Raw genomic sequence first — 17829 nt, forward strand, 5'->3', positions numbered from 1 at the left:
ACAAGATATTAAAAAAATACCAATTCTTTCAGTCCTAACTTCTCCAAAATGAGTTCAACCACGAATTTTTCAAAGAAAAGAATCTGGCATATTTAAGATTTGACTTTGTCATGTATTCTCCAGATTTATAAGGTCTTTTGAAAACAACAGAAAAATTCCACACAGAGATAAAAAATAATACATCTTCAATTTTATAATAAAATATATTACAGTATTACTACTTATGAAAAATCTCACAAAAAGAGCAAATCATCATAGGATCAAGAAACATGCTACAGGAAAAAAAACTATTTTTCATCATTTGAAAATATCTTTTAGGCTAAACCATATATATACATATATATACATATATATATATATGTATATATATGAGCGTAGTATTAACTGTCTAAAACAAGTGTTTTGGAATCACATTAAATTCTCCAAAGTGTAATCTTAGTTTATATTCCTTCCCAATGCAAACCATAAATAGAATCTGTGATAATTTTACAATTACAAATCACATTGTAGCTCTAGGATAGTCAACTTCATGTAACAAAGCAATTAGTAAGAACATGGAAACTTACTTTCTTTCTTTGAAAGGCAATTCCTGTATTAAGGGCAATGTTATTTTTCTTTAAAAGTCCCAAATCTTCACACAAAGGTATTACAAGCTCATCGTGCACCTTAATTATACGGGCACCTGTGTTTCTTTGTTTATCTGGTTGGTCAGACCTGAGGATTTGATTTGTCACACTCCTCCCCTGTCCCGCCCTATTTCTCTCTTAATGAGAACAACTTAACAATAGCATCTGTACACCCTCCAAGGCTCAAATAATGACTGGGGAGGAACAGAGGTATTAGTTATGGTCGGGGAGCACTTGTTGCTTAACCTTCAGGTAAGGGCTAAAATCCAGGGTGAGTAAGCATAAACTTGGGGGAAATATCAATTTTAAAACACAGAAGAGGTTTCAGAGCATGAGACGTAACCCTACACTTCCTCATCCACCCCCTTCTCCCCCACTCCCCCCCACCACCACTCCCCTCTCCTCCCCAGGGAGGCAGCGTAGTATTAGATGGAGTCAGATTAATCCCACCTCTGTCATTCAGGAGCCCTGTGGTCTCTGGCAACTTCCTTGATCTCTCTGAGCTTCCGTTTCTGTATAATAGAGATAATAGTACTTACCTCATAGGTTGTTATGAAGATGATGATTTTTAATGTTAACGGGAAAATGGAGTAAAGTAACACAATTTGCTTCTCTTTCCCCTTTCCCCTCTACATTGGGCCCATAAAAAAAGGTTCTAACTTTGCACATCCATGGACGAATAGGCATGTGTAAAGGTATGGATATTTGAGGGATTTAGGAATTTAACATAAGACAGAAAATGCCTATTTGTCTTCATCATCAACATCTCTTAAAAAGGAACAAAGGAAGCTGTTCACTCCGCAAGTATCCATTGAGCACCTACTGGGTCTAGGGTTCCTAACCCCTGGCAGTAGAGTTGTTTTTTGCCCTCGAGAAGATCACAACCTGAGGGGACAATAGAGGAGGAAATGACAGATCGTGACAATACAATGTAACAGACTATTAACAAGGACTAAAGCAGAGAGAAGCAGCAGGGACCGTGAGAGAGCAGAGCAGGGGAATCCAAAGCAGCTTGGCGGGGAGAGGGTAGGCTCAAGGGGGCTCCAGGGAGATTCCTGAAAAACAATGACTCTAGAATTGAGCTTTGAAGAACAAGCAGGAGTTAGAAGGTGAAAGACTCAACATTGAAGCTTCTTCAAAGTGCTTTTTTAAAAAGACTTACTCTACATAGCTGTGAAGCAAATGGGATATTCCATTGTCAGAATGAAGCTACACTGTAGTGTTACTGATGATTATGGATATAACAGAATTTGTGCATTCTCTAATGTTTTGTCACATGAGATTTTAATAGGAACAATGAATAAGCGCTGTTTTCAAGAAAGCCCATGAGCATATGTTCATAAACGTTTGATTAGGGCCTTTGCTCTAACAGTTTTAACTGTTCTTGGTTGCTCGACAGTTGCAGTTTGCACTTAATAGATTAGATAATTAATTGCTTAGTGGTAGAAAATAACTCTGCCAATCATGACATGCAGAAAATGAAAACAGAAGGAGTACTCAGTCTTCGTGTAGGTGTTAGTGCTGGAAAGGACCTTAGAGGTTGTTGATATCATCTTCCTCATTTTACTAAGCAAGGAAAGTCAGGTTCTGAGAAGCTCAGTAATCTGCCAAAGTCCACACAGCTGGTGAGAAGCAGCGCTGGGAATAGCACCAGTTCTCTGGGCTCCTACCAATGGCAATGGCTACCATTTACCAGGCACTTCCAATGTGCTGACGTGATAACTAAAATCTCTAAGTGTTATTTCATTTTATTGACATTTCTAGTCTAATACTTATGCCTTGAATCCTTTCAGAATGGAGCAGAGAATACTTTCCAAAAGTAAATATTTGTTGCATAGATACCAATGAATGAAGAAACAGTGTTCACATAGAACTTGCTTCATTAGCTGGTTAGTGAATTTCTTTCGAAGCTAACTTTAGTTTGATACACAGCTTTCAGATTTTGTTTCCAAGATTCTCCTCTAGGAGTTTGATTTACTTCAGTTAGATTCAACGAATATTTATTGAGTCCTTGTGATAGGAAAGGCGAATCTTTCTTTTCTCTTGCATTCTCCCTGGATGTCAGGCTTCGTAAGAGGCTGTTGTTACCGAACCAGGTTTGTTTTTGCCTGCCGCCCAGAAAGCCAAACACCGAGACGATGAGATTGCAGCAGAGAGAGAGTTTACTCACGAGGCAGCCGTTGGAGGAAGCGAGAGCATGAGCCTCAAATTCGCTTCCCCGGAAACAGGGACTCAGGGATATTTATGGGATAGGGGGCAAGATGGTCTGAAATGTGAGAGATGTAATTGGAGGTGAGGAGAGGTGACGTAATTGATGATCTGCGCAAGCGAAGTCAGACTTCATGCCTCTTCATAGGACCCATGCTCACAAAATGGCAGCGTTAGCATGATCTGGGGGTGGAGTTTTTAGCCTCTTGATGTCAAAAGGTCACTTATTGGACATCTCTGTGGGCCCAGTTGATGAGTTGGTGGTCTCAACCAGCTTGAAGTGGACAAGGAGTTCTAATTCCTGAAAAATAGCTCACACAGCCATTACCGTGGTGACCCAGGCTCCAGGAAGATGTGATCTATAGGAGCCTGGTGGGAGTCAGATAGCATAGTGCCTAAGCAGCACAGTTGACAGTGAGTGGGTTAAACAGCTGAAAGCTATGATCAGTCATTGCAAAAAAGATAAAAACTTTAGTTCCTAGCTACTTAATCATCAGTGGGTAACCTTCTGCCGGTTTCAATGTGTCATGCTAGGAAAGAGCACAAGTTTGGGAGTCAGACAGGCTTGGGTTCAAATCCCAGCTTCACAACTAACCATCCCAGAGATCTTGGGCAAGTTACCTACTTCCCTTATCTGTAAAATGAAGGTGTGAATTGAAAGCTACCCTAAAGCGTTCTGTGGATTAAAATGAATGAAATAAATAAATGGAATCCATTTTATTCGTGGCCATTTGTTCCGCAGATCACTCATATTCATTAAGCTGAGAAGCATTCTGTTAAAGGTCATTTATTGTAATGTGTGGCAGATTATATTTTCCAAACGTGGCTACAACAATATCTCCCAACCCACCTGCTCTTCTGCAATGTGACCTTGCTACTCCCTCACCAAGAGGAGAATCTAAACTCCCTCACCTTGAATCTTGGTCACTCTTAGTGACTCTGGGTCACACTATCTACTGTCGCTTCCTTCCAGCTGATGGGAATGCAGATGTCATGGTGGGAGCTGAGATACAAGTTGGCAGGACAACAAAACAGAAAGACCCTGGAAACTTGATGATTATTTGTGTTGTCATAGCAGCCATGGTCCACATACCCAGACTTTTACAGGACAGAGGACTAAACTTCTTTTTTATTTAGACCACTGTTATTTTGGACCTTCCTGTCACAGCAACCCAACCAATAGCCTAAACAATACAATTAGAGATATTATAATGAATCTACAATGACTGGCATAAAGCAGGTGCTCATTAGTAAGAAGCTACACATTTCAAACACCAAAACCATCTACTGCCCTCCAGGACGTAATCCCACCTTTCTGTGTGATTTTTATACCTAGCTCCTTGACCTCTTCCACACAGCCTTTCTACTCTCTCTTCCCTCTGGGCCATCAAGAGACAACAGTAATCTTTTTAATTGTTTAATTCCAGTAATCCTTGAACTCCTCACCTCCAGTGACTCACTTTCCTTCCATTTCAGCCACTCAGCTTTACATTTGACCCCAGCCTTCATCATAGCTCTAAATGATTTCCCCTGTAAGTTGGAGAATTCTGCCATTTTTCTCTCTGATGCCTGGTTCTGGTCATCTCACTTTCTCTCTCACTACTACTAACCCAGTTTTCATTCTCAATCACGTTCTTCGAATCCTAGGTCTTATTCTGTATGCCTACCATGATTTACTGACTGGTATTTTTACTGAGCATGCACCATACAGTCAGCATTTCCCTGCCACCCTAGAGTCTCGCCCCACCCTCTTCATCTTCTCTTATTCCCACCTGGTTATCCCTAGCCCAGGCTGTCCAAGTAGGGCTCCGCTGGACTCCCACAGACCCTATGCAGTCTTCTGTCACAACTGGCATCATTCTGCTTTCAGTTTGCATGTCTGTCTCTCCACTAGACTATGAGATTTTTAAAGTTGGAAACCAATTTATCTATGTAACTACAATTCCCAGCAAAAACACACCCACTAGTTGGAATGTCCCAGTTTTACCTGCCTCCATTCCTTTGCTTATGCCATTCCTCCCTGGGAATATTTTCCCCCTTCTGTATTACCTCTTTTTAAAATCAGACAAATCCTGTAAGGTTCATCTCAGATGCCACCTCCAAGAAGTCTTTCCCAATATGACACTTTCCTCCTTTGAAGCTCCAAAGCATTTCACTGGTATTTCTTTGCAGGCACTTTGATTTTGCAATCAACTCAATTATTGACCACGTACTATTCACTCAGTGATATGCTGCCTACTTCATTCATGGCTGTCATTTACTCCTCACAAATACCCAATCATCCTGATTTTGCAGATAAGGAAACTAAAGCTCTGAAAGGTTAGATGACTTTGCCCAAAGTCACACAGCTAGAAAGTGGCGGGACTGTGATTCACTCCAAGGTCAGAGTTCTCATGCTGAACCGCGTTGCTCCACATATGCTTTGGACTTTTGTCCCTTGCTAAGTGTCTTGTCCCTCTGTATGAGTTTTCTGTGGGCAAGGGCTGTGTCTCTGACCTTTATGTCTCCTCTAACATCTAGCCCAGGCTCTTGCACATAGTGAATACAACAAAATGAACAACATAACGTACTGATTCAGGGGCTCCCAAAAAACACCTGCAAGGCAGCATGTAGATCCCTCCCTCCACTCCCATTTCCCTCTCACTGACTCAAGGGACCTGCCTGCCAATGGGCTCACACCCGACCCTTGCAGGAGCAGGTGCAAATTCAAACAGCCTCATTAATAATCTGTGGGGCTCCTGTACTAATTACAGTGGGGTTTTAACTACAGCTAGTTCCCACAATTCAACAGCTTCTATTTTTAACCCATAATAGTGGGATCTAGAGGAAAAAGAGTGGGCAAGGATCTAGTATTCTGGTATTCAAGTCACCCTATGTCCCCTCCCAGTGTTCCAAAGGAAAAGAACTTGTGAAAAAGCCAGAAAACACATTAAATCAGCTACATAAATTGTGATTCATATCTCACAGTTTATCTCTTCCTTTGCCATGTAAATGTTACCATTTTCCAGTCAAGGTAAATCTGAAAACAAAGAAAATTTACCAAGCTACCACTGATCATGACAGAATAAGCACCCTTTTGCCCAGCCATTTAGTTCCCATGAGAGCTCAGCAATTCCAAACATTCCTTCCTTCCTAAACATCACTCCTCTCCTAACAAGGGAGGCCTAGGCTCCATAAGGTTCATTTGGTTTTGTGTAGTGTCTGCTTTTCCCATTTCACTTTGAATTTCTTAAAGCTGGAGCTCTATTAATTATTTCTTGTGAATCCAGCTCCTGGCAGAATGCTTAGCACAAATCACACACAGTGAACGTTTGTTGAATGAATAAGTAATCTAGCTCGGTGCAAAGTAAAAAACATAATTTACATTCCTTCTCTCGCTCTCTCTCTTTCCCTCTGAAACAAACATTTTAAGAAATAATACTTACATCTACTACCTGCAGTGCACGCTGATATTTGCTATCCAACCCTACAATATCTTATTATTTCATTTCTTTTAAATGCTTGTTGTGACCCAATAAATTGATTCATGACAACAATAAGGAGTTCCAAACCTAATTTGAACCATATTGGATTAGGTATGGGAGCAATGTTTTATTTTGTATGTATGTTATTTTATTTATCATCATCATCTTTTTTCTATTTTCAAGTGTTAAGTGAGGGCATAGATTAAAAATAAACATATGGAGAGAAATCTTTCACACAGAACAAAGAACAGCTCTCCTTTGCAGGGTCTCATAGTGTTTAAAGTTTGCCTCTTTGCCTTGGAAACACCATGAAAGCTTGGGATCACAAGCTTTGAGTCATTCTTGCCAATGAGTGTTTCCCAAAATGCATGTGTCCATTCTTCCTTGGGCCACTGAGCAGTCATCACACTTAACATTTACTGGGCACTTACTAAGTTCTAGGTACTGTTCTTCTGATCACTTTATATGTGTCTTCTCAGGTAATCTTCACAAAAATACTCCTGGGTAAGAATTATTATTATTCTCACTTTTGGGGTGAGAAAACTGAGGCACAGGATGACCCACACTGCTAGAAAACAGCAAAGTCCATATTTGAGCCCAGGCATCCTAAGAGGATGTGTACATCATAGTTAGACTACCACATTCAAATCTTGTCTCTGCCTCTTAATAATTATGAGATCTTGAGTGAGTTACTTATTATCTCTGTGCCTATGTTTTCTCAACTATAAAATGAAGCTGGAGATAATAATAATAGTTCCTACCCACAAGATTTGTTGGGAAGATTAAAGCAGTTTAAGTATAAAACTTAGAGCAATGCCTGATGCATAGGAAGCACTTATTAAGGGTCTGCTCTTATTATGATGGCTTCAGAACCTGTACTCTAAGCCACTATGAACTTTATAGTTCATAGATGTGTTTTCCACAGTGAGAGAAACACTTGCACTGAAAAGGACCCCAGAGATTAGCTAGTTCCAGTAGGTCATTTCACAGACAGGGATGGTCTGAAGAGGGGAAGGGACTTGTCTGCCCAAATGTATGTAGCAAAGCTGGGACTAAAACTCAGGGTTTCCAGTTTCCCCATCTAATGCCCTTTCTACCACCTGCCTCTCTCTCTCTCTCATGTATTTAGTCCCTCAGTTTCTTGTGAATCCTGCTGTCCTGTGCACTCCATTTTCTCCATGTAATTGTGTTGCTGGGAATAAACCTAAGTGCTGGATGCTGGGGAAATTCTTTTACTCAACAGGTTATACCACAAGCATCTTGCTTTCTATGTTTGTTCATTGTAGGCATTTAGTATTTTATTACAATATATAAAGTTAGAAAACACAAAATTTGGAGGAAGGTGGACTTGCCAATTCTGGCTCTATCACTTACTCATCTCTTTGTGCCTACATTTACTCTTCTGGTGCATCCTTCATCCCCTGCTTAGCCTGCTGCTACCTTGGTCTTCCTGGATCTTCTCCTGCCCCTGTAGTCTATTCCCACAGCAGCCTGAGTGGTCCTTTTTAAAATGTGATTATGTCACTGCTCTGCTCAAAACTTTTCAATATTCTTAGGCCAAAGACCAAAATCCTTAAGATGGCCTACAAGGCCCTGCTTGTCATGGCTCCTGCCACCTCTCCCAAGTCACTATCCCAGGAGCCTGCACTCTCCTTTCACTTCTTTGAAAGCACTATCATCTCCCCCACCACAGGAACTTTGCATATTCTGTCTCCTTTGTCTTAATTGCTCTTCCTCTGGGCTTTGTTTAGTTAATGCCTAGCTTTCTTTCAGCTCTTTCAGTGATTTCTTTTAGTTCAATCATCACTTTCTCAAGGGAACCTATCTTTTCCTAAGACAATTTGTAGAATTTATTATTTTGATAATTTTACTTCTTTTGTTTATTCTTCAATTAATCTCCATTTCTTCCACTAGATGATAAACTCTGTGAGGATCAAAAAGGCATCTTCTTTCTCTCTAATTCAGGGCCTGCTGTGTATTAATTAGGCTTTTTGCTATGTACCTGACCCACAAGGTAGGCCTAATGTGTCTTTTACAGCTGAGGAAACTGAGATTCAGGGAAGTTAAATAACTCATGTAAAGTCAGTAAGTGATGAGGTTAGAATTGGAATTCAGGTCTTTCGAGTTCCAAAACTAGTATTCTTTCCTTTACACTGTATTGCCTGTGATTATGGAAGCTTTTAATCTTTGTTACTTTTTTGTGGAGAAAGAAATTGTCTTAAGAGTATATTAGCTGAATGCTAAGTTGTTTTCCCAGATATGGGTATATTTTTGATAGGGAAGATGGCAAGTATTATGTATCTACATGACCATCTTTAGAAAAATGTTACCTACCTCCATATAGCTTTCTTTTAAAACAAATATTATTGACTCAGTTCAACCCATCTAAATTCCTTGTGTCAGATTTCACTGTGTGTATTTGTATGTTTACTGTGTTTTTATTCTGCCACAGAGACTAGTATTCGAGAAATGAAGTTGTAGGGGAGGAAGACATTTTGTCTACCCAATGTGGGTTCGTCTGGCCGGAGAATGAATTAAATTCACAAGAGACAGAATAGCAGGAGAAAATTAAACAAAGCTTTATGAGGACCATGGCCTGGGGCCTTTCTTCCAGAAGGAAGAAAGGGCACCGAAGAAGTGAGGTATACAGAGTGGTTATATACCCCCAAACAGGATATTTCACATATGATTGAAATGTCCCTCCCACAATAGTCACAAGATTGCCCTGTTGGCACAGCACTTGATGGACACAGCAGGTAATGGGTCTGCTATCTTGGAGGGCATAGCAGGAGGTATGTCCATTGTCTCGAGCTGGGTGGTCACAGGTGAGCGCAGCAATCAGTTCCTAGCCTAAGGAAAGATGCTTAATCCTTAAAGAAATGCCAGCGTTGGGAGGGGGAGGGAAGTCAGTTACAGGAGGTTACCAGACTAGCACAATAAACAAATGCAGATTTAAGTCCTTGCCTTCCCACTGATTAAGAGTTTCTAGAGATAAGGTCATCTCGTTTCTTCTTCCTGGTACAGAGAGGGAGGCACCTTTACAGATAGAGATGTACCTTACAAATGTAAATGTCTCCTAACAAAGGGCAAGCAAATTCCACCCCTCAGAGCCTCCTTCCCTGTCCCAATTTATCAAAAGCAACCAGCCCCATAATCCTCAGGCCAAAGAGACGTATCTTGGCGTGGCCAAGACCAGTCCCCCACAAAGTTTTCCCAGGAAAGGCTGAATCAGAAGTTTGAGATTTAGATACTTTGGCTGCCCCACATTGCTGAGGTTCAGGGAAATGCAATTGTTGTAAACCAAGTAACTTTTATTCATGACTTCTTCATGTTTTCTTTATTTCTAGTCATTACAGCATCTTTATTATCACTTCGAAACAGATTTTTCCTTTTGTATCTTGTTAGTTTTATCTTCCCAGAATTTGTTGTAAGGAAGTAAATTGTAGATTTCACTTTGATTCTGATGCCTCCCTGAACTTCAAAGGTAATATTCCTCAGAGAGAAGCTTGGATTCTAATTTTTTATCTCAGAAAATTATACAGGCAACATATTTCAAGTAGCAGGTGGAAAAATCTAAAAGAAGAAATGAATGCACGAGCTCTCCTTTTAAAGAAGATACAGATAAGAAAGCAGAAGGAAGAAAAAAACAGGACTCTACAAAGAGGACAGGGCCCCTCGAGCATTCAATGGCAAATCTAACACAGTAAACACTTTTTTTTAAGGTAAAAATTATCTTGAAAGAAAAATGGGAACTATGATTTTCAAGGCAAGGAATAGAAAATTACTCTTACTGTAGTTTTTCTTCTAAAAATGAGTGAGCTCATACCAGCTCTTTGGAAATATCTTGTAGCTTCAACATTCACTATTGCAAGTGGCCAAGCTCTATCCCATGGATAGATATCTTATTTGGCAAAAACAGAACCAGGGAAGGGAAGCATAACACCCCACTCCTTAAGTGTGGGCTGCAAAGTGACTTTGCAATGGTGACTTCTTCCAAAGAATATATACAGAAAGGAGGAAAAAGAGTAACTTTACCATGGAGAAACCTGACACACACTACCTCTGCCAGACAACATCAGTGTCATAAGTCATACTGATATTGCACACCCTTGATATGATGTGATGAAAATGACACTTTACCTCTGTGATCATCCTCCCCCAAACCCATAACCATAGTCTAATCATGAGAAAAACATCAGACAAATTGCATTAGAGGGGCATCCTACAAAATACTTGAGCAATATTCCCCCAAACTGTCAAGGTCATCAAAAACAAGGAAAGTCTGAGGAAAATGCCACAGGCAAGAGTAGCCTAAGAAAACATGTCGACTAATGTAATGTAGGTATCTGCATGGGATCTTGGAAAAGAAAATGAACATTAGGTAAAACTAAGGAAATCTGAATAAACTCTGGACTTTAGTTAATAACAGTTATCAATATTGCTTTATTAATAGTAACAAATGTATCATACTAAGATGTTAATAATAGGGGAAACTGGGTGCAGGGTATACGGGAACTCTCTATACTATCTTCTCAATTTTTCTATAAATCTAAAACTGTTCTAAAAAGTAAAATCTATTTTAAAAAAGCAACAACAAATAAAAATGCTTAAGAGGCATTTGAAGAGCTTCTATGGGAATTTAGGAGAATACAGAAACAATGAATGTTACATAATATGCTCTAACATTTGTACAGGGCTTTCTGGTTTAGGAAATGTCTTAATATATACTATCCCATTTAATTTTTGAAACAGTGTAGTGAAGTAGATACAATTAATTACTCTCATTTTACAGTCAGGAAAAGTAGAGCTTAGAAAGATGAGGTGACTTGCTGGGCATCAAAAACTGATTTGATTCTAGTTCCAATATCTTTCTATCCAATCCAGTTACCTTTCTATTTCCTGTCCTCAAATGCTAGCAACAAAAGAGGCAATAACCATACTAGGATTTTAATGGTTGATGAACATAAGCCAAATGAATAATTTTTGAAGTCTTTCCTTTTTGCCCCCAAAAGACACCTAAGATCTTCATTTAAGCATTAGTTAGTGGTATCTTATCAGGAAAAGTCAATGAACTGTATCTGCCTCTGTCAACAAGGATACAAAGTGCGTTACCATTGAGGGTGGATGGTAATGTGCATGGGCAGTTGTTTACTTCTCATCAGAAAGCTTTATTTTTTAAGTCTGCCCACTTTAAGAATATGACCTTTACTTAAGGCTACTTTAAACATCTCATTTGGCTTTTCAGAGTTTGCTGATAAAGGATAGTGTTCCATACTTTGAACTGGGGAAGTGTTCAAAGACCAGTCACGGTTTGGGGATGGTTTACAAAGTATTCCAGTTGTGGTTGCCATATGCTGCTCCATCTGCCTATATTGTGTGGGTATTGTTCTGCAGTGTTTCATAGCATGCCCACTCTTGCTTTTGGAGTATAAACTCTTTGGGGTGTGGATGTGATTTTTTTGTTTGGACCATTTTACCTGCTGCAAAGCAACATGTACTCTTTCTCCCTCCATATACAGAGGACATGAGACATTTAAATTGGCAATTGTAAGAGCCATGAAAATATACATATGTGAAATTGTATCTTTACCAATCAGTTTATCGTGGGGCAGGTGGAGAGGAGAACTACGACTTAAAACATCTGCCAAGACACATATAGCAACAACAGCATTTATTGGATATTATTAAAAACGGCTATGTGAGATGAACTCACCATGCACAATCTGTCTCTAATCCCATCAGGAAAGCTGGTTTCTAATTATGGATCTTGTTGGATGCCCTGAAGGGTAGCTGGCCTGGGTTTCTGCCAGATCTTGGTTGAAGAGTCGGTGTGGAAGGGAGGTGGACAGGGCACACACAGAGAGTTTTAAAAAAGAGGACTCTCCCAATAAATGTTGTTTTTAACTTCTTGTATCATTAGAAAGTCCAGATTATTTTGATCACCTTTGGGTGCATTTAGAAAGAGGATGCTTTCAGCAGCTTTGGAGGTCAAATCATTCACAGAGCTTTAAAGGCTACACTCAGCTCCTCCAACCACACAAAAGCCATTTTCTCCTGTTCACCTTATTGTTGAGTCATCTCAGGTTTACCTGCAGTTTCCTGAGTATTCAAGCTGTGTTCTCTCCTACCCTCTGCTCCTCACATCTCTTACTGTTTCCTTTACCTAGGATCCTTCCCTTTTTCTCTACTCGTCCTTCAAAACTCTGCTCACATTTTACCTTTCTTTAGGAAATCTTTGATGATATCCCATTTCAACTGCAAGTTTAGATTAGGCGCACCTTCTTTGTACTCCCCAAATACCTGTACGTATAGCTTTTGTTTGTTCACTCATTTATTCAATCATTCATTCAAAAATATTCATTAAGCATCCACTACGTGTCAGAAGCTGTTCTAGCTGCTGGAGATACATCAGGACACAAAAAAGGTGAGGTTCCTGCTCTTATAGAGCTTACAGTGGGGAAGAGAGTCAACAAATAAGTAGGCAAATAATTCAATAGAATTTATGATTTTACATAGTAAAGAAAAAAGCAGGGAAATGTAATAGTAAGAGACGGAAGGTGGGAGCTATTTTGATTGAGCGGTCAGGGAAGGCCTCTCTGAGGAGGTGACATTTGAAAAGAGACCTGCATGAAGTGAGAGAGCAAGTGATGTGAAGATATGAAGGAGGAGCACTCCAAGCAGAGGGAGCAATGAAGGCTGTAAAGGGGGAAAAAGCTTGAGGTGTTTGAGGAACAGCAAGGAGGCCTGTGATGCTGGAGCATGGTCAGTGAGGAGAAACGTGGTAGAAGGTGAGATGGGAAAGGCAGGCCAAGCCCAGACATGTTGGACATTAAAGGCCAAGGAGAGAACTTTATGTGTTGATGAGCCAGAGTCTGTACCGAGACTTACTGCGCTTCAGAGTCTGTGCCTATTACAGTATATTACTTATATATCACATTCTACAATACAATGATGGGATGTGAAACCTTTAGGCTGTTCAAATATATGTAATCAAAATGTATTAAAAATGAAAAAATTAATTATATTTGTTAATTAGGAAAGAAATATACAGTTTTAGGCCTAGTATTAGTCATTGATCTATTTTGATCAACTCAGTGAGGATATAGGTTTTTATCAGGCTGAACTATTCTTGAAAATTGTTATATTTATAAGTCAGAGAACATCTCAATTAAAATTCCAGATTTATATCACTGATCGTGATATTCAGCTTTCTTTTAACATTTTATGAAAAAAAAGTCATGCCTAGTGCTTCATTACGTAGTCATAAATTTCCAGGTAGTTCTGGGATTTATAATCTTGCCTACACAATTTCAGGGATACTGTGACCCTTTACTGGGCATAGTTAACTTTCATATCAATCGCTTCCTCCAAAATTAATAGAAGAAATGCTTATTAAGTTGCATACATTCTAAGATTTGCACTCCAACAGCAATTCTGGAAATTTAGGTTCATTGACATCATAATCTGTGAATCTCTTCCGAAACTGTCACTCCATTTCTACCATGTAACTCTATAACTCTAAAATTTGTTACTCTTTTAAGCACTGGAAAATGAGGTTCTATGGCCTTGTGTTCAATCTAAATGTCTTCCTTTCCTTGAACAACTCAGCAACAGCCTTGTTTCATTCCTGTACAGTTTCAAGCTCAGTGTGTTTAAGTATTTGTCACATCAATAAGAAAATCTAATCTTAATGACACTGGAGTACCTAGCAACATGGATGTCTTAGAGTCCTTTAGCTCCAAATATTTTATTTTAGTTTAAGCAATCAAGCCATTTAATGTCATTAAAATAAACTAAATTACCATATCCTATTTTGTCTTCTTCCAAATATCCCATAAATAAATACCAGTTAAGGGCATGACCATGAAGAAAATGGGAGATCTTGATTTGTTCTCCACTAAACCACAGAGAACTCAGCACATCTACTTGATACCACACACTCTCTTTGTGAAACAGACATGAAGCCTGGGTTGTACAACCCTTTTCTCCTGATGGAAATAAAGCATTGAAAATTTCCCCTTTTTCTGCAGGTGCCCCATCTGTTACAAATGCAATCAGCTTTCCCATGTTTAAACCAAACTTCTCAAATTTCTTCTTGGCAGATGGTAAAGTTCTATCAGTTCATGTTTCTTGGCTAATTGGGTAAAACATTTTTTTCCCTGTAAATATCACAGGCAGAATGTTGGCAAAGGTATCATGTTACAGGTACTTGCACACCCTGCCACTGGGAGTATAAAGGGATGAGGTCTTTGGGGAGGACAATTTGTCAACACGTTTCAAAACCTTGAAAAGTTCATCCCCTCTGACCCAGTGACCTCATGTCTAGAAATCCAAACCAAGGAAGTGATCAGAGATGATGATTAAAGATATTACTAAAAAGATATTCACCACAGCATTATTTATAACAGAAAATAAAGTAGGACTTTATTGACCTAAATATCCAAGAAAAAGGGAATGGTTTAATTAGTTATGATGCATCTCTAAGATGGATATTTTGCAATAACAGGAATAATGTTTTGAAAGAATACCTTATATCATGAGAAAATTCTCATGAATTAAGTGATGAAATTAAGGCATAAACAATATATTTTGTGAGATCTCAATTTTTTTTTTTTTTCAAGGAATATGGTAAGTTTATTGGGAAACGATAAGGATATGCACATGTTCACAGACTTCAAGGTACATTGTCTCGAAAAAGAGGTGGTGATGCTCTCTTCAAACCAATTAATAGCCCCATCCCTACTGTAACATTAACATCAGGCAGACACAGAGGCATTGGAATCAATCAGGACGTTCTTATCTGTCCACTAGGTAAACTAATCAACAGTTCATTCCTTCTCGAAGACCTGTGTCAAAAGGAGCACTGTCCTCAGAATGAAGATTTAAACATAAGTAAAGATATGCTTCTTGCTTCCCAAGAACTTATGGTCTAGTTCTCACAGAAAGAGGGAGGAATGGCAAATAACATTTGTGGAGTAACTCAAATTTTCCTGCCATTATATATATTCTTTCATCCAAATAAAAATCCTGAGAAGTAAACATAAATCAATATTGGAATTGCTCTTACCACTACACCATGTTGCAAGAATCAGGATTCATATTTTCAATGTCAAGAATGGCTTCTTGGCTCTAGAAAACCTTTTGTCTTTTTTTTTTTTTTATCTTTAATTTTGTTTATTGAAATAGCTACTCTAATCTAATTTTCCACTATTAAAAATGATCTGTAATGGCTGAGGTTGATAATTTCTTCTTCTTTTTTTTTTTTTTTATTAATGTTATGATGGATTACAAGCTTGTGAAATTTCAGTTGTACATTTTTGTTAGTCATGTTGTGGGTACACCACTTCCCCCTCCGTACCCTCCCCCCACCCCCTGAGATCTCAATTTTTAAAAAATAAATTTATATATGAGGATAATGCATTTTCTAGCCCCATCTCCACTGGAGTCCTTAGATACTAGGGGGTTGGTGAAGCCTGACCCTTCTTGGACTACCCTGTCCTGCTAATCTCACCCAAACAAATAACTACATAAAGTATACAAAGTACTTCATGGAGGTAGCTCTTAGCAAGGAGTGGGAGAAACAGACTGGAACTCATCCATCTTCAACAGTCTCTTTTATTGAAAAAGTGAAGCTTTTCAGGCTTGGGCCTTCAAAAAGAGGGTGGCCTCTGCGAGAATTTCCATCCTTGGGAGCTCTTTCCCTTCTCAATTTCCCTAACCTACTTTTTTAACTCCAGCTTCTTCCAAATCCCTGAGGCCCATGATCTTATTCCCTCCTTTGGGAACTCTACTCTTTATCTTTGAAGGAGGACAATCTGCCCCTCTAACTTTTTTTGCGGGGGGGAAGATTAGCCCTGAGCTAACCACTACCACTCCTCCTCTTTGTGCTGAGGAAGACTGGCCCTGGGCTAACATCCGTGCCCATCTTCCTCTGCTTTATATGTGGGATGCCAACCACAGCATGGCTTGCCAAGCAGTGCCATGTCCACACCTGGAATCCAAAGTGGTGAACCCTGGGCTGCCAAAGTGGAACGTGTGCACTTAACCGCTGCGCCACTGGGCCAGCCCTGTCCCTCTAACTTTGTGTATATATCTGGTTTGGGCTAGCTTTCCCTCATCTCCTACTCTTCTCAGTCATTGCCTACTCCTTAGAGAAAGGGATCAGTGTTGATTTCCTCCTTAGTTCACCCAAGAAGTAATCACATCTCACCAAGGGAGAGGGGAGTGACATTCATATTTCTTGGAGACAATCAAGATTTACCAAAGACAGCCTTTCCCTTCTATTACCTTATACTTATCTTTGCTCTGTTCAGAACAGTAGCCCCTTGCATTACTGTGCTAAGAAACCATTAATGCTCTCCTGAGCCTGGTTTGTATTTCAAATCCACCAAACTACCTGTCAATGGCTCTTCCTCTTTGCTACCCAGAGCAGTGTCAGTGCCAAATACATTCTCTTTAATGACATGATTTATCATTACTTAGGAGTAGGAGCTAGTAATAAGATAGGTTTTTCAGTTTAAATTGTCACAATGTCTATTCCACTAGGCTGTGAGTTCCCTGAAGCCAATACCAAATCTGGCTCATCCAGATACTTCCCCATCCCCACCATAACTGATACAATACTCTGTTCATCAAATCAGGCCACCTTTATGTTATTAATATGATTTGAGAGTTTGATATGGGAAAGACTGGGAGCTAACGGAATGTATTAATGAAGAGCATGATCTTTGTATTCAAGCCTGGTTTCAAATCTTAACTCTACCACTTACTAGCTGTGTTACATCAGGCAATTTATTTAACTTCTCTATCTTTTCCCCTGTCAGTAAAATGGGGATAAAACCTGTCTCATGGAGCTACTGTGAGAATGAAATAAGAATGTGTGTAAAATGCCTGGCACATACTAAGCATTTATTAAATAGTAACAATTATTATAGTAAATTACAGGCAGTCTTAAAATTAGAATATTAACATGAAGAAAAATGGTTGGGATGGAGGTGTGCTCCTGAACTCAAAGAACGTATTTGCTTTAAAAAATATTTTTATTGTAAAATAAAACACAAAAGCAAAAATGTATAGCTTTGTGAGTTCTTATAAGGCAAACATCCTTGTAACCACCAACCAGATCAAGAGAACTTTTCTAGTTGTTCTAAAAGTCTCTTCGTGTGCCCTGTCCTAATTACAGTTCCCTCTCTACCTGATTTTATAATGATCACTTCTTTATGGTTTTACCACTCAAGTGTGTATCCCTAAACAATATAATTTAGTCTTGCATATTTTTAATTTAATATGGTCCTACAATAGGAAAGAGAGAAATAAGAAAATAAGTTACACCCCAAGTGATAGGTACAATTAAAATGTATATACAATCTAGAATGGTAGTACATTGCACTAGTTACAAGCATGGAATCCAGAGACAAGCTGCCTGGGTTCATATCTGAACTCTAAGCTTGACCATGTTATTCAGCTTCTCTGTGCTCATTCTTCTTATCTGTAAAATGTCAATAATAATAATACATATCTGAGTACAAGGA

This window comes from Equus quagga, chromosome 5, assembly GCF_021613505.1.
Source record: "Equus quagga isolate Etosha38 chromosome 5, UCLA_HA_Equagga_1.0, whole genome shotgun sequence".
Classification (NCBI taxonomy): domain Eukaryota; kingdom Metazoa; phylum Chordata; class Mammalia; order Perissodactyla; family Equidae; genus Equus; species Equus quagga.